The sequence below is a fragment of the Polypterus senegalus genome, chromosome 1 (genome assembly GCF_016835505.1).
Source record: "Polypterus senegalus isolate Bchr_013 chromosome 1, ASM1683550v1, whole genome shotgun sequence".
Lineage (NCBI taxonomy): Eukaryota > Metazoa > Chordata > Cladistia > Polypteriformes > Polypteridae > Polypterus > Polypterus senegalus.
In genome coordinates this window covers 315378639-315399658 of record NC_053154.1, presented here as the reverse complement: position 1 = coordinate 315399658, position 21020 = coordinate 315378639, and the positions used below count along the sequence as shown (strand labels likewise).

At 41.2% G+C, this 21020-nt stretch overlaps 1 long non-coding RNA gene across 1 annotated transcript in view; it reads right to left on the bottom strand.

The window, feature by feature from the left end:
- Positions 1-2501: 2501 nt before the first annotated feature.
- LOC120515411 overlaps positions 2502-21020 on the bottom strand; it is a 32339-nt gene continuing 13820 nt past the window's right edge. The window contains exons 2-4 of the long non-coding RNA XR_005630650.1: positions 10005-10140; positions 5592-6354; positions 2502-2542 (exon numbers count right to left, since the gene is read on the bottom strand). This is a non-coding gene — a long non-coding RNA (uncharacterized LOC120515411). The remainder of the gene's footprint in view (positions 2543-5591; positions 6355-10004; positions 10141-21020) is intronic.

Here is a 21020-nt window from a genome sequence, read left to right as displayed (position 1 = left end):
CAGGACTCTGACTGTGTCTGGCTTGTCTACTCCTTTTCTGCAGTCTGGCAGTGGTTCTACAATCAGCAAATGGGCAGATTTTGTTGTTTTTCATTTATGTTAATTTGTTTCTATTTTGGTTTGGATGTATTTGAATCAAGCCTGTATCATCACATATGACAGTTCTACATTCAGTGAGTGGTGTGAACTGTTCTTGCATTTTGCACTGTTGTATTGTATTTCTGAGGTGATCATGTCAGATCAGTCCTCTAGCTCTGTGAAGGGGCTTATTTGTGTATTTTCCCCATTTTTTGACACCTATTGCATGTCTAACCTACCTAAAACCGGGTATCTCTCTGAATTGCCTTTCTTTCATTTTTTTTTTTTTTTGTGGTGAGGGGAGTTGTTTCTTGCCTATTTAGGGAGTCAAAGCTGGGGGGCTAACAAAAAAACTGGGCTTGTTAAAGCCCATTGATGCTTTCTTTGTGTGATTTTGGGCTATACAAGAAATGAATGTCCGTTGTTGTTGTACAGTCTACAATTAACGTATCCTTCACGTCTGTGGGTTGTGGATATAGGGAGAACATAAAAAAAAAACCCTCAAAGACAGGAGGGCTGGGATTTGAAACCAGGCATCATAAGTCACTTCAAAAAGCAAGCAGCAACACTGAAACACGGCAAGAGTCAGTAGTCAGATTTACAGTAACAGGTTGTCCATAAATATCAGTCTGCTCATTTCAACAGGCGAACATGTGGAGCAAGATGGGAACTAATACTGGACAGGCTGACTGGACATCACAAGGCATAAAATAACATAAAATCTCAAATCCAGTGTATCCAATTTCGGGGTCACACTGTCCAAAGCTTATGCTAGCAGCACTGGACAAAAAATATGAAACAACTCTGGACATTGGCACACACACACACACACAGACTCTGCCAATTTAAAACTATCAATTCATCTAACCTGTACATCTTTAGGAAAGAGAAAGATAAACCCAGACAGACATATCAACAACAACAACATTTATTTCTATAGCACATTTTCATACAAAAAGTAGTTCAAAGTGCTTCACATAATAAAGAATAGAAAAATAAAAGACACAGTAAGAAAAATAAAATTAATCAACATAGAATAAGAGTAAGGTCCGATGGCCAGGGTGGACAGAATAAACAAAAAAAATTCCAGACGGCTGGAGAAAAAAAAATAAAATCTGCAGGGAATCCAGACCATGAGACCACCCAGTCCCCTCTGGGCAATCTACCTAACATAAATGAAACAGTCCTCTTTGGATTTAGGGTTCTCACGCAAGGACTTGATGATGATGATGGTCACGTAGACTTCTGGCTTTTAATCCGTCCATCATTGTTGGAGCATCATGAAGCTTTGAGTAGGTGGAAGTGGCGCAGGCCACCACCACAAAGAAACCAGAAAAAGAAACAGAGTTGAGAGTAGGGGTCAGTATGGATTTTAGAGCCACCATGAATAGTTATTATGATGAATTGAACATACAGAGTATCAGGATTAAGTTAAAGTGAAGTTATGAGAAGGCCGTGTTAAAGTAATGTGTTTTCAGCAGTGTTTTAAAGTGCTCCACTGTATCAGCCTGGTGAATTCCTATTGGCAGGCTATTCCAGATTTTAGGTGCATAACAGCAGAAGGCCGCCCGCCTCACCACTTCTTTTAAGCTTTGTTCTTGGAATTCTAAGGAGACACTCATTTGAAGATCTAAGGTTACGATTTGGAATATAAGGTGTCAGACATTCTGATATATAAGCTGGAGCGAGATTATTTAAGGCTTTATAAACCATAAGCAGAATTTTAAAGTCAATCCTGAATGACACAGGCAACCAGTGTAGTGACATCAAAACTGGAGAGATGTGTTCGGATTTTCTTTTCCTAGTTAGGATTCTAGCAGCTGCATTCTGCACTCGCTGCAAACGATTTCTGTCTGGAGGTGCAAAGTCCACATGGACGACATCTGGGCATGAGATTCAAACCCAGCAGCGTTATCTGCCCCAACAAAGGCATAAAATAAATACATTAAGTCCTATAAAAAGAGAGATTATGTGTTTTTGTAGGTGTGAGATAGCATTCTATCAAAACAGAAACAACACAGTGCACAGGGGCATGAAGGCAAGTGGAAATGCTGCTAGACTGTAAAGTAAAAGGTTACCACTGATTTACTACTTCTTCTTATTTGTCTTCTTCTTCTTCGTCTTTGTCCAACTGCTCCTGTTAGGGGTTGCCACAGATTTGCACGAGTGTGGCGTGGATGGACAGGATTACAAATGAGGACGTTAGAGGGTCAACTCAGGTTGGACAGTTGTTAGACAAAGTCAGAGAGGCGAGATTACGTTGGTTTGCATATGTGCAGAGGGGAGATGCTGAGTATATTGGGAGAAGGATGTTAAGGATGGAGTTGTAAGGGAAGAGGAAAAGAGGAAGGCCTAAGTGAAGGTTTATGGACGTGGTGAGAGACGACATACAGGTGATGGGTGTGACAGAGCAAGATGACAAGAACAGAAAGATATGGAAGAAGATGATCCACTGTGGTGACCCCTAAAGAGGGAAGACAAAAGAAGATTTATTGAGCATTTCTCCCTTGGGACACGTAAAGTGCTAACTTATCTATTTAAAGGCCTACAAATATTAAAATGTTAATAGGAAATTTGAGGAACTCCAATGAATGTAGTTACCAATCCTTATGTCGTCATGAATTATTTTACTGGTGTTTTGTTGAGACGTAAATAATGATTATGTGTAGGAATATGTTTATGTGCATTGAGGTCCGAGTGTGCAGTGGTTGGGTTTCAGATGTGACTCTCTCTTCTGTAGATATTTTTTAGAGTCCATGCAGGCAGAGATTTCTGGAACTGCACAACTATATCAATAACTAACACACCAGACAGCTGCCCTATAAATCTATCTACTATATAAATATCTTGGCTACATCAATGGTATGGATGCAGTTCCAGCAGTCAACAAGGTGAAAACCCTACCACAGACGTAAAAGAGAACACCCAATAGAATATCTGAAAATATGAAGGCTCAGACTCCTAGCGACATTTTATATATATATACTGTAGTAAAGATGAATGGATTTGAGTGATCGCCTGCTGGCACAGTGTCACTGTAGTTTGTACTGCTGACTCATACCTCAAGGCCTCTGGATTCAGTTTGCCAACTCATGCACTGTTATTAAGGAGTTGCACATTCTCTCCATGTCTCCAGTTTCCTCCCTCACCCTGCAGACACATGTGTTGCCTCCATTAATCCAGTGTGAGAGTGAGTCTGCATTTTGAGACATTGTTGTCCAATTCTGGTTTTGTTTTCCTGCCTTACATCGTGTACACCCAGGCAGGCTCTTTTTTTGTGTCAATTCTGCAATTCTGCACTGGAAAAAGCAGGTTTGGAAAATTTGAATTGTATGTGTGCACAGTTCTTGGCCTCACACTTAACTGTACTGCACTTTTTTTGTAATGGTCTCCTCCTGGTTTTACTGCTTGATTTTATATTATATTTTACTGCTGGAATAAGAGAATTTCCCTTCCGGGGATAAATAACGCACCAATTAATTATCAATTATATAGTGCCATTCATATCTATTGTCACCCTTAGAATGCAAGTGCTGGGACAACAGCGAATTCCAAAGGGAAAGGAGAAGGAACCATAAAATTCCTCACAGTATGTTCTTCTCTCTTCAGAAGGAAGGTCCAAAAACATCTGGAGGAAACCATGCCCAGTGAAGTCAATAGGAATGTCAAAGTCGGTCACTGCCAGAGGGTTCACCACATCTTCTGAGCAGCTGGCTGCAGTGCCCAATAAAAGCAGCCTATCCTGAAATACAGCACCTGGTGGGAAAGGAACTGCATCCTGAACTGTATCAGGCATACTAAACCACAGAGGGTCTTCCCCCTCATTAACAAGATGAGAAAAAGCTGTGGAATAGCCATACATTTGTTCTCATTTAAAGAACTGTGTTTGGGCTGAATTAGCTCTAGAGGACACTTTTATTGTTATGTGTTGTAATATGACTTTATTGACACTGGAATGCGTGATTACGAATGCTTTCACCACGTCATTTTTCTTCATTTCGAAATCAACTTTTTTTTTTGGTGAAATTTTATTTTGGTGTAAACTGACTCTGTTTCTCATTCTTTTGGTAAACCTCAAAGAAAACTCTGAGAAGCCCTATGAAACTTACAGTATCCGCACATGACACAACTACCCATGCGGAGGCTAGGTGGAGTACTGACTCTATACTATATGATGTCGTGCCTACACTCTCAACAAGACTGGAAATTTTGCAACGGACTGTCGCTTTCTTTGAGACAACCTGTTGTGGGGTCCCCGAGACTTGCCGGTGGCCATGAATGGTAAAAAAAAGTTTTCTTATACTGAAATGTACATTTTTTAAAATGAAATCTGTTTAACATGAGGTTATATGAACATTTGTCCGCGCCCACAAATAGTATTTGTTATTCTGAAAATTTTGGTACTTCAATATTTACTATAACAGGATATATACAGTACGTACAAGCTGAGTAAACCCATGCTGTAAAAAAGCCCAGGGTTCTAGAAACTATTGAAATCGTCAGAAAAAAAACAGAAATGCAGAGATGTCAGGTAATTGAAAGAATTGAAAGGAGCTACTCTGGGCATCTCTCGCTTAGGCGGATTCGTTTAACCGACGTGCTCACCTCACTTGTGTTATTAGCAACTACACAAATTTTCTGCTTCCTCTGAGATGGAGCCCTAATCCCGATTCCACCCCTAACTTCCGGGTTGGACAGACACACAACCTTCCACACGTCGACTTTATATATATATATATATATATATATATATACAGTATATATATATATATATATATATATATATATATATATATATATGTCACACACAAGCGATTAGGGAGTAGCTAAAGGACACGATGAGCAGCGTGAAACCGCAAGGCAGTGGATGGCAACAGTGAGCTAACCGCTCTCTCTGAATTTCAACAGGAAAGACGAGAAAACACCGCCGTGAATTTGTCTCCAATACCCTAACCAGAAGTCTCAGCTGCTTCCGGGTTCCTTAATCTCCTCCGGTCCTGCTTTGATTACGTCACTCCATCCCAAGATCCTCAGCACCTCCTTTCCCAGCTTTCCTATTTCCGTTCACACCTCATAAAATGTGCTTCATCTCAGTTATTTGACTGTTATACACTGCTTGTTGACTGACTGCTGTTTTGGCAATTTTGATCTACAGTATACAGGGATGGAATCCCCAACCCTTGTGTTTTCTTCACAATATATATAAATATAAATATATATATATATATATATATATATATACATACATATATAAATAAATATATATATATACATATATATATATATATATATATAAATATATACACATATATATATACACATATATATATATATATATATATATATATATATACTGTATATATATATATATATATACTGTATATATATATATATATATATATATATATATATATATATATACTGTATATATATGGGGGGTATCTCATACCCCAAAATGCTGAATACAACTGCCACAAGTTTATTGCCGACTGTTTTTCATTCTGCACAACTACCTTTTACAGGCTTCTTCGTCACATAATATTCTTTTATCCTCTTTGATACAATCACAGTGATTATTTTTTATCTTCTCCACTTCTATTTAGGGGAGTCCACTCTTGACTCTTTTATGCTGAACTTGTGAGTATTTTAAGTGGACCAATAGGAGGCTCTTGAGTATTGTAACTGAGAGGCCGCATGGTGGCATTATTGCCCACCTTTTCCCCAACAGACAACCACACTGGACACAAGTTCATTTCTTCCTTCTTCTGATATAGTGCCTCCAAAGCACCCTGGCGACATTAAACACCATGATAAATAAACACAATACTCTCCTCCACCTCCCAGCAAGCTCCGTCACACTCCTGCTCAACTCCGGCTCGCCTGCTGGGTCTCCATCAGTCCTTTATACAGTCCTCGACCCGGAAGTGCTTCTTTCCTTCTGTCCATTTGACTTGTCATCACTTCCGGGTCAGATGGAGAAATATATTTTCCTTCAGCCCAGAAGTACGCTTGTGCCACCATCCCCATGTCTTCCGGGCTATATAAATAATAGGGATTCCCCTGTCTCCCTATAGCACCTCCTGGTGGCACCCATGGCATCCAACAGAGCTGTATTGCCGAACTCCAAGATCCAGGATGCTCAGGGAAGCTGCCATCTAGTGTTTTGGGGGAGGCAGTTACCAGGAAAACAGTCTTCCCTCATCCTTCCATCACAGGGGCATCCCACCCGGGATGAGCCGCCGACCGTCCTCCACAGTATATATACAATATATAGCTCTGGAAAAGAAAATTAAAAATCAATTAAATTTTTTCTTAAATTGGCAACTCCATATACTTGCATTTACATTTACTACAGCTTAGGTGCATTGGTGATCCTAAAATTGTCCCTAGTGTGTGTGTCTGTGTGTGTGTGTACCCTGCGGTGGGCTGGCACCCTGCCCGGGGTTTTTTCCTGCCTTGTGCCCTGTGTTGGCTGGGATTGGCTCTGGTAGACCCCCGTGACCCTGTAGTTAGGATATAGCGGGTTGGATAATGGATGGATGGATGGATATCATACAAGAAGAAAATTGAGGGACAATAGGAACGTTTTATAGCCACACCAGCTTTAAACATGTCAAATTGACTGAAGGTGTCTTGATTTCACAGAAAATTTCTATTAGAAAATAACAAAAATAATGTTATAAATGGTAAATTATAGTTAGTACCTTGGTTTTCATTATTAATCGTTACTCAGCAGAAATGAGAGGTGGAGCCAGCATGTGACTTATTGGTAAGTTCACAGCGTGTTATGCTGCCTGCTAAGTTCAGTCTAGTTTTACAGGACCAGCAACATGAGGGAAACAAAGTGCACAAGTAGGTTTATGTGTTTATGCCTGTTTGTCCTACTATTTATTTTCTCCAGTGTTAAACTCAGCTTATTATAAAAGTGTGATATAATACAGCATAGCATACTTACTACCCTGTTGAATCCAACTCAGAGTCATGTGGAGCTGAAGCCTATCCTGTCGGCTTTGGGTGGAAGACAAGCAGCAGTCCTAGACAGGCCACCAGTTCAACGCAGGTCCCACTCACACATACACACTGTGGTCCTCCAGACCGCGAGGGGGTGTCCGTCCTGGTTATGTTGGGGGTCTCGGGTAAAGGGCTTGGAAGCCCAGCCCTGTAGGGACCCGTGGCCACCGCTAGGCGGCACCCCGGTGCCTGAATATCCCTGGAGCCCAGCACTTCCACCACACCAGGAAGTGCTGGGGGGAAGACGACAGGGGACACCCGGACGCTTCCGGGTGCGCAGCCGGCACTTCCGCCACACTGGGGTGTGGCTACGACTGATTGCCGGGAAGCAACTGGAGCTAATGCGGGTTCCTATTTAAGGGGCCGCCTATCTCCAGTCATTGACAAGAGTCGGGTGGAAGAGTGGAAACGTCTGGAGAAGGGAGGAGGCGGTAAGAAGAAAAGAGAGAGAGAGAGAGATAGAGAGGAAAAGAGAAGAAGAAAGAGAAGGCATTGGAGTGGCCTGGACTGATGGGTACTGGGGATTAGTGAGCGGAACTGTAAATAAGAAAATGGAAAATAAAAGTGTGTTTGTGGGTGACATTAACGTGTCTGCCTGTCTGTGTCCGGGGCAAGGTTCACAACACACTCACACAGGGCCGACCTGAGAACAGCCATTTAACCAGCACATCTTTGGGAATGTGAGAGAAAAATCAGACAGGGGGAAAATGTGTAAACTCCACATAGACAATTTAAAAAAACAAATGAAAAATAATTAACAAGCTTCAAGAAACAAAGAGCTTAACTAAATCTCACATTTTCTTTGAAAATCATCTTCAGTAAGGGAGGGCAATCCTGGTCCTAAAGACCTCTGGTGGCTGCACACTTTTGTTCCAACAAAAGTCTTCTTTTAATGTCAAACCATTAAACCAAATGGCACGCTGCAGTTCACTTTGAGAAAGTAATAGTGACAGATTTAGGCAGTATGGTGTGGTAGCTATACCAGTAGGAAGGTGATTCATCTGGAAGTATGGACATGGATAATCCATCCATCAAATTTCTAATGCTGTTTTATCCTGAACTGGGTGGTGGGGAATCTGGAGCCTATCCCAGTAGGCACAGGATGCTAATTAAGAACAATTCTTGGAGCATTCGTTGTTAAAACATCCTGCCTGATTTTGGGCTTGTTTGTCTTAGTCGTTCCATCTCACTGTAGTACAATATTATTCTTTATGTTTTCCTTCTTCTTTTTTTCCTCTTCTATTACATTGACTAATATTAAGCTTATGCTTATTACTATCTATATATATAAAATTATTTTTGCATTTGAAACGGAAATAACGTATGACCACAGAACATATTATAATACAAGACCTAATCACTTTGTTTGTGGACGCCATTTTTATATCGTCTTTACGAATTATTATTATTTGTGTGAGAGTTATTTTACTGATATTAAAAAGAAGTAAATACAAACACTCCGATCAATCCCATAGAAGTGCGCCCCACGTCCTGGAAACTGCCACATTGTAACTTTTTTTTTTTAATTGCCAGTACTTGATAGTAGAAGAGATGAGGAAAACATCTTTGCGTCTTTCTACTTTTTAACTTTGCCGAGCTGTAAATAATGTGAAAACGAGACCACCTTCAGCGGCGAGGGGTCGTAAGAACAAAGTGGACGCTAGGAGGTGCAGAATGTGGGGCTGCTCCGCTGGGTCAAGAACTTCACAGTTTCGGGCGGCGTCCTCTCTCCTCGCACTGTTTGTGACACTTCGAGTGCCCCGTCGGCTCCTGGGAGAGTGGAAATCTTTGCGAATGAGTGTAATCGGAGCCATCGAAGCAAAACTCTCTTTGTAAATTGTGCTGCATGACTACTTATTGTCCCTTAAGGTGAGTTTGGGTCACTAAAACCCCGCTACATTCAAGATTGCTTTTGTGATGAATTATTTTAAGAAGATAGAGGATTTACATCTAAGATGATGTACCGAACTCTTCATGTAAAGTATTGGACTTGGGAATTGTTTGGACCTTCTGCCCGTTAAGCACAGAAGGGCAGAGTCCACATTTCTCAGAATAATTTTTTTTCTTAAATCACAGGCACGTAGTGAAAGGCTGTCAGGCAGAAATTTGGAGGATCACATAGAAAATGTAATTTCTATACCACAGCGGTCGTGTAGCGCCTTTCACAAGGGATCTGCTACCGAGAGATGATCCAAATACATTTAAGCTGCTGTTAGTGCTACTTACCTGTTGTGTTATAGCGCCTTTAAAATGTACTTTACCTGAAAGTACTCCAGTACTGCTCAATGTATCTTTACATCTTACATGTTAATGTTTTACTGTTTAATAATTTATATACATTTTATTTTTTTCCCTTGCACTCAATGAGCAAAGCCACTGGGTAATCAGCTAGTTATTACAACTACTAGCAGTATTGCCGGATCAATGGGCCTCAGTTATAGTGCCACTGGTTAAGCAGGTGTATCAGACGTACAATGTAACTAAGTACTTTTCTGCATACAATATTTGTATTTTTTACCAGGGACTAATATTATTAGTTCACTTGAGCTGCTTACTGTTGAACATGCTACATCAGCTACTCCATCCTTGGCAGTCTTCAGTATGAAAAATATTGAAGCAGAACACCAATTTAAAGGGCATCACCAAATAATGTTACAAAGGTGATTCAAAGTTCATATATTCAAGGCTAAAACCTTGACTTTACATTAGCATCAAATCCTAAAATTAGTAGATTGTTAAAAAATTTTTAAATTAAATTAACAAATTTTGTTAAACATTATTAAATTAGTGGGTTGTTTTGAGTGTAACAGAACTCATATTGAGTCACTGTAGCATAAAGAGTCATCTTTCAAAGATCTATACTTAAATTCATTTGCTTTCATTTTTTACTTTGTTTTAACAATAATATCACTTACCTGCATTGATTTCAAGAAGCAGGAGGAGGGAGATGGTGTGAGTGACATTCACGTCAGGCAGCACACAGCCACAGAGATGAGCACAGGATGGGGCAGATTCAGACTGTTAGCAGGTAACGCAAGCTACCACTGCACTCTGGTGAGTATAAAAAAAAAAACAATATTATTATATTGTATAAATAAAGAACATTATTATTAGCAAATTGAAAAAATACATGCACATCTAATGTTGTGCCTTCCTTATGTGGTAATACTCGGCAATGTCACCCCGCCTATACCTGACTTCACCCCATTCTGCAGAAGTGTGACGAGAAATGCTATTGGGGGTTCCTTCATACTAACAGCAATATGCCGGTGTAGTGCTCCAAAGTTTTGTTCCTTTTTACATTTTCTTCCATATTTGTGGTGTGTGCCCAGACCACAGTGTGTGTGTATCTATATATTGTCACACACGTGAGATTGGGAGGCAGCTAAAGGGCCTGAATAATAGTAGTACCACGCCAGACCAGGGGGTGGCAAGCTGCACAGACGTTCTCTCTCAATCAATCAACATTTATTTATATAGCACATATTCATACAAAAAAATGTAGCTCAAAGTGTTTTACAAAATGAATAGAAAAATATAAGACACAATAAAAAATAAACATAAGTCAACATTAATTAACATAGAATAAGAGTAAAGTCCGATGGCCAGGGTGGACAGAAAAACAAAAAACTCCAAAGGCTGGAGGAAAAAAATAAAATCTGTAGGGGTTCCAGACCAACAGACCGCCCAGTCCCCTCTGGGCAATCTACCTAACATAAGTCAAACAGTCCTCTTTGTATTTAGGGTTTTATTATGCATATGTAACAATTCACATGAAAATAAAAATGTTTAAATTGTACATTGCATCCCCATACACAAGCAACAGTACTGCAAAGAGGCTAGCACATAGTGCAGGTACGAGTGTTTGGAGAGTGAAGTGAGCAGGGGCCAAAGCCCCCTAGTTTTAAAGATGGGTAGGTTGAGTGTATGTTTGTTTTCTTCAAAATGTTAGCATACATTTGTATTAAATAAATATATTACCTGCTCAGTTTGAGCTATAAAACAGAACCACTGGCATAAGAATATTATTAAGGTCAGATATTAAATTAATATTCTACCATTAAACAACAGCTTATGCTCATTAGAAATGTGCTGTTATAAAAGACTCTCAGGAGTCCAAGTAGTTAATTTACAGATTTAATAAAAATAATAATTATTTATATTTATATAGCACTTTTCTCACTACTCAATTTTCCTTCTTACAATTAGATTACTTGCAGCCACCAAGGTCCACCAGGATAATTTATTCAGCCTGGGATTTAGCATGTTAAGAGGGACCTTTTCTATTCAATCTACTGAAATGTTAGAGAAGAATAACATATGTTGACAATCCTCTGCAGATCATCAACTGTAAATCCCAATAGGTCCAGGCGCAATCGATGACATCACTTCCAGTACCGGTGCTATTGATGACATCACTTCCATACCGGCGCAATCGATGACATCACTTCCAGTACCGGTGCTATTGATGACATCACTTCCATACCGGCGCAATCGATGACGTCACTTCTGGTCCCCCCCACCGAAGATGACACTTCCATTTCCGACGCTATGAATTATGTCACTTCCTGTCCCCACCTTTAAAGCCGCCATATTTTCACTCTCAAATCAGTTCCGTTTTGGACTCAAACCTGTGAACAACTTTACCAAAATTACCCATTTGCAGCCAGGGCATAAAATACAAGTGGCTGCCCCAAACCTTTATGATGTCTGTGGACTGTTATTGTGTATATACTATACTATTATATTTTATACTATTATATATATATACTAGATGTCCTGCACGGCATAGTAATGTAACAGGACAAATTTTAAAAGTCAATAAGCAAACAGGTATCGCTAGCTAAGTGAAGCCAAGGTATGTTCCAAAACATGGCGAGAGGTAGGCCAATTCGAACAGAGGCTGGCGCGTGAGTAAGGAGGGCCCCACCCGGCTCCCCACTCCTTACGTCACGCTTCCCCCTCCCCTCGGCATGCAGCCCCTGTCTCGTATTTGCACGAATATATTGCTCCTGCAAGTGAACTATGATACTTAGCGCGATGAGAGAAGTCACAAAATCAACCGGAATGTTCAAGCAATTTATAGAAAAAAACCTGATCTGTTAAACAGACAGACAGACAGACATTGGATTTTCTATATATATATAGATATATATATCTCTCTATTATATAAAAAAATCCTGGGATGAGACAAGACGAGACGAGACAAGACTTTTTAGCCTGGGATGAAATGTGATTTTTTCATAGAGATTCTTTAAAGTCCTGCGAGATAAGACTTTGTGCCAAGAGATTTAACCAAGGACCAGGGCCGGAAATAAAAGACACAGAGTAGATGACAAAGTAGAACATCGTAAAGAATTCAAAAACATTGGCGCGATACACATGCAGAGCAGGTTAGAGATAATGGAAGTACGAAAATTCGAAAGTCTCAAAATATTATAGTAAAGATCACATTAGCGCAAACAAACGGAAATTATTACTTGGTGAAATAACGGAACAGCGAAAAGAAATCAAATATATTGTTCGGATGTAAACTTTAAGTCGGAGACTTGTAGATCGTCTAATTTGTGTTGCCATCAGGGAAAAGTAGTGTGAAATCTACATATGCGAGCGGCAGAGATGCAAGGTAGCTGGTACGTAGCGCAGGCCGTGGGGTTGGCGAGCGAAGCCCCCTAGTATTTATTAATCAATCTATATATGTATTTATTTATATAGAGAGCTTTTGTAAAAAGCCAAATTTCCCCCTCTTTCTTTCTTTCTTTCTTTCTTTCCATCCCCAAGTTGTATTTGCCTCATTGCACACAACTGCTGATGTTTCACAATTTTTCCATCAGGAGTGTCTGTCAAACAAATTAAAGAAAATAAAAAAGCGTAAAAAATATATAAGGTGAAGTAACAACTCTGACAGTAGAATTGAAACAGTAAACTCATTTCTAGTTAAAGATGCACAGAGAACTTCCTCTCAAGCTTCTCAGTGTGAGATTTAGTGATTTTAAAAATGAGCATATTGTGTTGTTTTCAATATAGCTCAATGGACACTGAACTGTCCTGACAAATTTCCTTTAAGAATAAGTAGGTTCTACAAAACTGGTCCACTGGGAGCTGAGGTGTTTCATGAGGACAGACAGATAGACAAACATGGCTATCACAGTAGGTGCTTTTCTCATTATACGCAAATGGAACTAAAAAGGTGATGGGTTGGGGGCTTCTAGTCATCCCCTGTCTATTTTATTTTTGTTATTTCTCCCAGAAAGGCACAACACAGCAAATATAATAACAGAATAGATATGTGAGGTTCTTTTATTTCAAAGCATTCATTTCTTTTTGAGAATTTCTTGGTTGAAACTACAACTGTCAGGAATATTGGAATCTACATTTACTCAGAAAAAAACTTAACAGTAACAGGGAAATGTGACACTATTTTCAAACCCATGGAGTATCTCAAACACAAAAATAAGCATTGCGAATATGGCTAAATTATAATGGTCATTTTAAAGAAAAAATAGGTCTTTTCTTTAAACTGAATGTTTTAATCTAGCCATACTAGTTGTGTTAGAGATACCCCAGAGGTTTGAAAATGGTGTTACACTTCCCTTTTATAAATTCATTTCTTGGTTAGAACTGCGGTCTAGTAGGGCCCACCCTGAGCTAGAAGAACAAATAGCAGTATTTATTCAGGCTTATCAAAATAATATCTAATAAATATACCTACTGTACCTCGGGTTTTTTACTGATAATTCTGTAATCTGAAAGCTGATTTTTGAAACATATTGACTGGAAATTTTTAAAGCCTTTGCATAATTTATTTTTTAATTTAGTATTTTTTTTTGTATAGTATTTTTTATGTTTGCTTTGTCTGATCTTAAATCAATAGCATTGTCCCTTGGAAAAAAAGAAAAAAAAACCTAAATAGCACAACAAGCCGTGTCTACAACTCAGTTTAGTGCTGATCTTTGTTCAGATTTGTAAAATGGGTATTTGTTCTATAGATGTTTACTTTGGGGCTGTCAGTGAAACAAGACGCCTGCTGACATAAATGCTTTACAGCAATTGTTAGGTTTGGCTTTGGAAAATTCCATAAAACAATACAGATCTGCTTTATAATGGAACTGGAACAGAAGAGAATAGAGCTGCAGAGGGTCCCTTGGACCAGTGGTCTGCTCAAGCATACAGCAGAGGTAAATAAAGTGCTGTATGTTGTTAGAGACAGGGTGGCATAATCATCATACACCATGAACCGTGCACTTTATACTAACAGTGGACTTGTATGTTCTCCTATTTTTCTACGTTCACTTGCTTTTAATGATGACAACACTGTCTTGCTGCATGACCCACTTCTTTTTTGATGTCAGCTGAGAGGCAGATGGACTGCCATTCTGTCCTAGAACATTCTGATATTGAGCAGCATTCATTTTTTTTCCTTTCAGTAATGACATTAACCAGATAATAAAGCTGCACAGCATCCCTACACCAAGATCCAACTGCCAAAATGCAAGACAAGTGTCCATTAGTCATTTTTTAGACTGCAGTAATCTGTTTTCAAAGAAGCTATGTAGACTAAAGAGTACCACTCAAACGGCAGATTCTAGCATGTACAGTAAAGATAGGCAGCATCACTGATCCTCCAGATAGATGCACCACAGAACAGGAGTGCTAGGACTATTTTGGTGTTTCTTACCCCATCAGTAAAGGTGTAGATGACACCATCCTGATGATGAGGTGGCTTACACAGATGAGGTTTACTTTATGATACAGTGCTTTCAGGACTAGAATCTTTTAGTTAATGTCAATACAGCCAATGAGCTGATTAGGGATTTTAATAAGGAAAAGGAAGACCACACTCTGATCTCCGTAAATGTGGATGATACGGACAGTGTTAGTAGTGATAAATGTATTAGAGTCACCATCACTGATGATCTGAAGTAGGCACATCACATTTTACACCACCTTTATAAAATTCCACTATAAAGAGGCCCTGCATGCGCATCCTTGGATGGATGGATGGATGGATGGATGGATAGATAGATAGATAGATAGATAGTTTTTCACACCACTGTATCTATCTATCTATTTGCCCCCTTCCTGATTTCTTATTCTTTTGCATGTTTGTCACACAAAATGTTTCTGATCATCAAACACATTTAACCATTAGTCAAATATAACACAAGTAAACACAAAATGCAGTTTTTAAATGATGGTTTTTATTACTTAGGGAGAAAAAAAATCCAAACCTACATGGCCCTGTGTGAAAAGTAATTGCCCCTGAACCTAATAACTGGTTGGGCCACCCTTAGCAGCAATAACTGCAATCAAGCGTTTGCGATAACTTGCAATGAGTCTTTTCCAGCGCTCTGGAGGAATTTTGGCCCACTCATCTTTGCAGAATTGTTGTAATTCAGCTTTATTTTAACTCTTTGAGGGCTGAATATTTTTTCCAAAACGCACACAATGCACTGGTGTCTCACATAGATCAACATAAATCATCTGTTACTGCGTGCTGTGGCTGCTGTAGGCACCTGTTTGGCATCTCTGGCAACAATGGTGGCTTGATGGCAAGCAGGAATGCACGGCGGGCCGACTACCTCTCAGCCTTCGCATAGCAGGTGGGCAACGGTGGCAGGTGGACGCAATATGGTTTGTACCTCTTGTCGTCATAAGTGGTGGTCCTCATAGGCAAACACTGCTGTAAGCGTTTCAGCTACATGAATGTGTTAAGCATCACGATCACCAGTTGATTGATAGGCCAAGGCTGGTACCTCACTTTCATTTTCGATAGCCATCTCCTGATCGATAGCCATCTCCTTTTGGGTGGAGCTCACACCCTTGGCTTTAATAAACCTCGCAGCATGGAGCATATGGCAAATCTCTGGCTGAAACAGGTGCTGAAAGATATCTATCTTATTACTTCAATCACTCTGGACATGAAGAGAAAGCAGAGAATTTTTTAAGCAGCGTGGTATTTATTACAGGAACAATAATACCAGTAGAACAAAGAATAATAGAAAATAGGACTGATAGTAAAGTCTGGATCTATGTAGTTTTTAGAAAAAGCTTACAAAAATGTAAAGATGACAAGGATGAATGTCGCAGGCGGCTTGTGATCTTAACACTCCTAGTTGTTCATGAGATGCTTTTCTGACAATCAGATGGAAACATTGCCAGCGCCCTCTCCGTTCTGTTCCCTTCTTCTTCCTCCTTCTTATGTCGCTCTTCAGATGAGGCATATTTATAATAAAATTCTACCAGGGGGTTTTGCAAGATGTGATTGGATTAATTCACTGTCCGTTTTCCCAAACAATAAAACTTTTCCGTTGTTGCTTAATACCTACTGGCATGTCTTCCTTTCAAAGGCTGTAAACCAATTTAAGTACTTGTTGTCCTAGATGCCCAGGTTATAAACTTATCAATAGCCTTAGGCACCAGCATGTCTTCCTTTCTTTGTTGGAACAGCAGTTTTAAAAGTGAGCTACAACTGGGAAGAGGATATGCTTTGATGTGTTCTGAATTTAGCTATAAAATATGATGAAAATATAACCCAAAATGTTTGTACCCCACAACAATTCTAAACTAAGCACTATTTTCTTGTATTATTATTTGTGTTTATGGTGTACAATTAAAATCTCCAGACACATTTTGTTCTGGCTGATTCAGCCTGTTGAACACAAAAAACTGGATGATGCTATGTATGTAAAACCCTGACTTGTTAAACAAGAAGAGTTAACATAAGTCTTGGCTCAGCATTGACTCAGAGGAAGTCATTTATCTACTTTGAGAAACTTTTGGGAAGTGAACCTGAAGAAGCCAGTGTTGTGTGATTACTCATAGCCTGGTCTTTGTAAGTCAATTAGAATGTGTTATGTGATCTTTCTTTTAAAAAATATTCTTCGCTACCATAGGGCGGCATGGTAGTAGCACTTAATAGTTGAATAACATTTTGTTAGGTTAACTGATGACACTATATTCGCCTATTGTATGTAAGAGTGCAATCATCTAAAATACGGCGCTTAAAGGTTTACTGCCATAGGCCCGTTGCTGCTTCTCCTGGCTCCAAACATTCAAATACTGAAAAATAACATATTCGGAAAACCCATGCCTTTTCTGTTCCAACTATCAGGTTCAGTATCAGGGGAATTAGTTGCCTACAAGTGTTTACTCCAGTGGTCACAGCAACCACTACGGCTTAACAAGGATAGCTGCCCAGGCATCTTATAGACAGCACAATCCAAAGAATCAGGCTTCGGGCAAACCATTTGCATTTGATTGCACATAATTTTCAGGTTCAGTTCAATCAAATTGTGTTGCAATCCACGGCAATTCATTGGGTGACGCAACATGTTCTACTTGTGCCAAATTGAAAATGTTGAAAGCTTAACATTGTGACAATACAAAAAAAAAAATAATTGAATGGTGAGTCAGAAGCCAAATTAAGGAACATATTGCTGAAAAAGCTTGTAAGCGGCTACGGAAACAGAGCAAAAAAGTGACAGTACAGCAGCCTGCTGCAGTGCAGAATTAAAATGGTGTTTGCTTTATCATTGGCCCACCCAGATCTGCATTTGAGTTTATGGCACACAGTTGGCTGTGCTTTACTGATCAGTGTGATGTACAGCATTCCTCCAGCCTGCTCTTGCTTGTAAAACAGTGAATGCCAGGGGGCACACACTCCTGTCTCCATGTTTGCAGTGAGCCATCACCAGCCAAAAGAAAATACATTTTTAAAAATAAAGGTGCCAAAGTGGTTCATCAGTGCAATGCTTTAGGGGAATCATTTTTGGTTCCCAAACACAAGCACCCACATTGTTTCAGTAAGAACCTTTATTTGATTAGCTCCAAACAGGTGTTATAAATGGTATTTATAAAAGGTCTTTTTATAAAAGAATTATTACTATGATAAGCTCCAGCTCTATCATTATATGAATATGCAGTTTCTATAAACGGGTGGGATGTCATTTTTTTCACATTATATTGACTGGAGTTTCACAACTTGAATCCTTTGAGTGGACATGTGATTCAGTGGAATAGCATCCTGTCTAGGGTTCCTGCCTTGTGCATGATGCTGCAGAGATATCGTCTGGACCACCATGACCCTGAACTGGATTCAGCAGGGTTCAGAATGTTATTTTTAATATTATACTAGCTGATTACCCAGTGGCTTCGCTCACTGAGTGCAAGGGAAAAAAACAAAATGTAGTATATGAATTATTGAACAGTAAAACATTAACATGTAAGAAGTAAAGATACATTGAGCAGTACTGGAGTGCTTTCGGGTAAAGTACATTTTAAAGGCGCTATAACAGAGCAGGTAAGTAGTACTAACAGCAGCTTAAATGTATTTGGATCATCTCTCGGTAGCAGATCCCTTGTGAAAGGCGCTACACGACCGCTGTGGTATAAAATTACACTTTATATACGATCCTCCAAATTTCTGCCTGACAACCTTGCACTACGAGCCTGTAATTTAAGAGAAAAATTATTCTTAGAAATGTGGACACTGCCCTTCCATGCTCAACGGGCAGAAGGTCCAAACAATTCCCAAGTCCAAAACTTAACATGAAGAGGTCGGTACATCTTCTTAGATGTAAACCCTCCATCTTCTTAAAATAATTCGTCACAAAAGCAACCCTGAATGTTGCGGGGTTTTAGTGACCTGGACTCACCGTAAGGGAGAGTAAGTAGTCATGCAGTGCAATTTACAAAGAGAGTTTTGCTTCAATGGCGCTGATTACACTCATTCGCAAAGATTTCCACTCTCCCAGGAGTCAACGGGGCACTCAAAGTGTCACAAACAGTGCGAGAAGTGAGGACGCCACCCGAAACTGCGAAACTCTCGACCCAGCGGAGCAGCCCGTCATTCCGCGCGTTACAGCGTCCACTTTGTTCTCAAGACCCCTCGCCGCTGAAGGCGGTGTCATCTTCACATTGTTTACAGCTCGACGCAGTTAAAAAGTAGAAAGACGCAAAGCTGTTTTCCTCATCTCTTCTACTATCAAGTACTCCATCCATCCATCCATTCTCTTCCGCTTATCCGAGGTCGGGTCGCGGGGGTAGCAGCTTAAGCAGAGAGGCCCAGACTTCCCTCTCCCCGCCACTTCTTCCAGCTCTTCCGGGAGAATCCCAAAGCTCCCAGGCCAGCCGGGAGACATAGTCCCTCCAGCGTGTCCTGGGTCTTCCCCGGGGCCTCCTCCCGGTTGGACGTGCCCAGAACACCTCACCAGGGAGGCGTCCAGGAGGCATCCTGATCAGATGCCCGAGCCACCTCATCTGACTACTCTCGATGCGGAGGAGCAGCGGCTCTACTCTGAGCCCCTCCCGGATGACTGAGCTTCTCACCCTATCTTTAAGGGAAAGCCCAGACACCCTGCAGAGGAAACTCATTTCAGCCGCTTGTATTCGCGATCTTGTTCTTTCGGTCACTACCCATAGCTCATGACCATAGGTGAGGGTAGGAGGTAGATCGACTGGTAAATTGAGAGCTTTGCCTTACGGCTCAGCTCCTTTTCACCACGACAGACCGATGCAGAGCCCGCATCACTGCGGATGCCGCACCGATCCGCCTGTCGATCTCACGCTCCATTCTTCCCTCACTCGTGAACAAGACCCCGAGATACTTGAACTCCTCCACTTGTGGCAGGATCTCTCCTCCAACCCTGAGAGGGCACTCCACCCTTTTCCGCTGAGGACCATGCTCGGATTTGGAGGTGCTGATTCTCATCCCAGCCGCTTCACACTCAGCTGCGAACCGATCCAGAGAGAGCTGAAGATCACGGCCTGATGAAGCAAACAGGACAACATCATCTGCAAAAGCAGTGACCCAATCCTGAGTCCACCAAACCGACCCCTTCAACACCCTGGTTGCGCTTAGAAATTCTGTCCATAAAAGTTATGAACAGAATCGGTGACAAAGGGCAGCCCTGGCGGAGTCCAACTCTCACTGGAAACGGGCTCGACTTACTGCCGCAATGCGGACCAAGCTCTGACACCGGTTGTACAGAGACCAACAGCTCTTATCAGGGGTCCGTACCCCATACTCCCGAGCACCCCCACAGGATTCCCGAGGGACACGGTCGAATGCCTTTCCAAGTCCACAAAACACATGTAGACCGGTCGGGCAAACTCCCATGCACCCTCCAGGACTCTGCTAAGGGTGAAGAGCTGGTCCACTGTTCCGACCAGGACTAAAACCACACTGTTCCTCCTGAATCCGAGGTTCACTATCCGACGGACCCTCCTCTCCAGAACCCCGAATAGACTTTTCCAGGGAGGCTGAGGAGTGTGATCCCTCTATAGTTGGAACACACCCTCCGTCCCCTTTTAAAGAGGGGACCACCACCCCGGTCTGCCAATCCAGAGGCACTGTCCCGATGTCCATGCGATGTTGCAGAGACGTCAACCAAGACAGTCCTACAACATCCAGAGCCTTAAGGAACTCGGCGATCTCATCCACCCCGGGCCCTGCCACCAAGGAGTTTTTGACCACCTCGGTGACTTCAGTCCCAGAGATGGGAGAGCCCACCTCAGAGTCCCCAGGCTCTGCTTCCTCATTGGAAGGCATGTTAGTGGGATTGAGGAGGTCTTCAAGTACTCCTCCCACCACCCACAACGCCCGAAGTCGAGGTCAGCAGCGCACCATCCCCACCATATACGGTGTTGACACTGCACTGCTTCCCTCCTGAGACGCCGGACGGTGGACCAGAATCTCCTCGAAGCCGTCCAAAGTCGCTCTCCATGGCCTCCAAACTCCTCCCATGCCCGAAGTTTTGCCTCAGCAACAACCGCCGCTTCGCTTGGCCTGCCGGTACCTATCAGCTGCCTCCAGAGACCCACAGGACAAAAAGTCCTATAGGACTCCTTCTTCAGCTTGACGGCATCCTCACCGCGGTGTCCACCAACGGGTTCGGGATTGCCGCCACGACAGGCACCACCACCTTGCG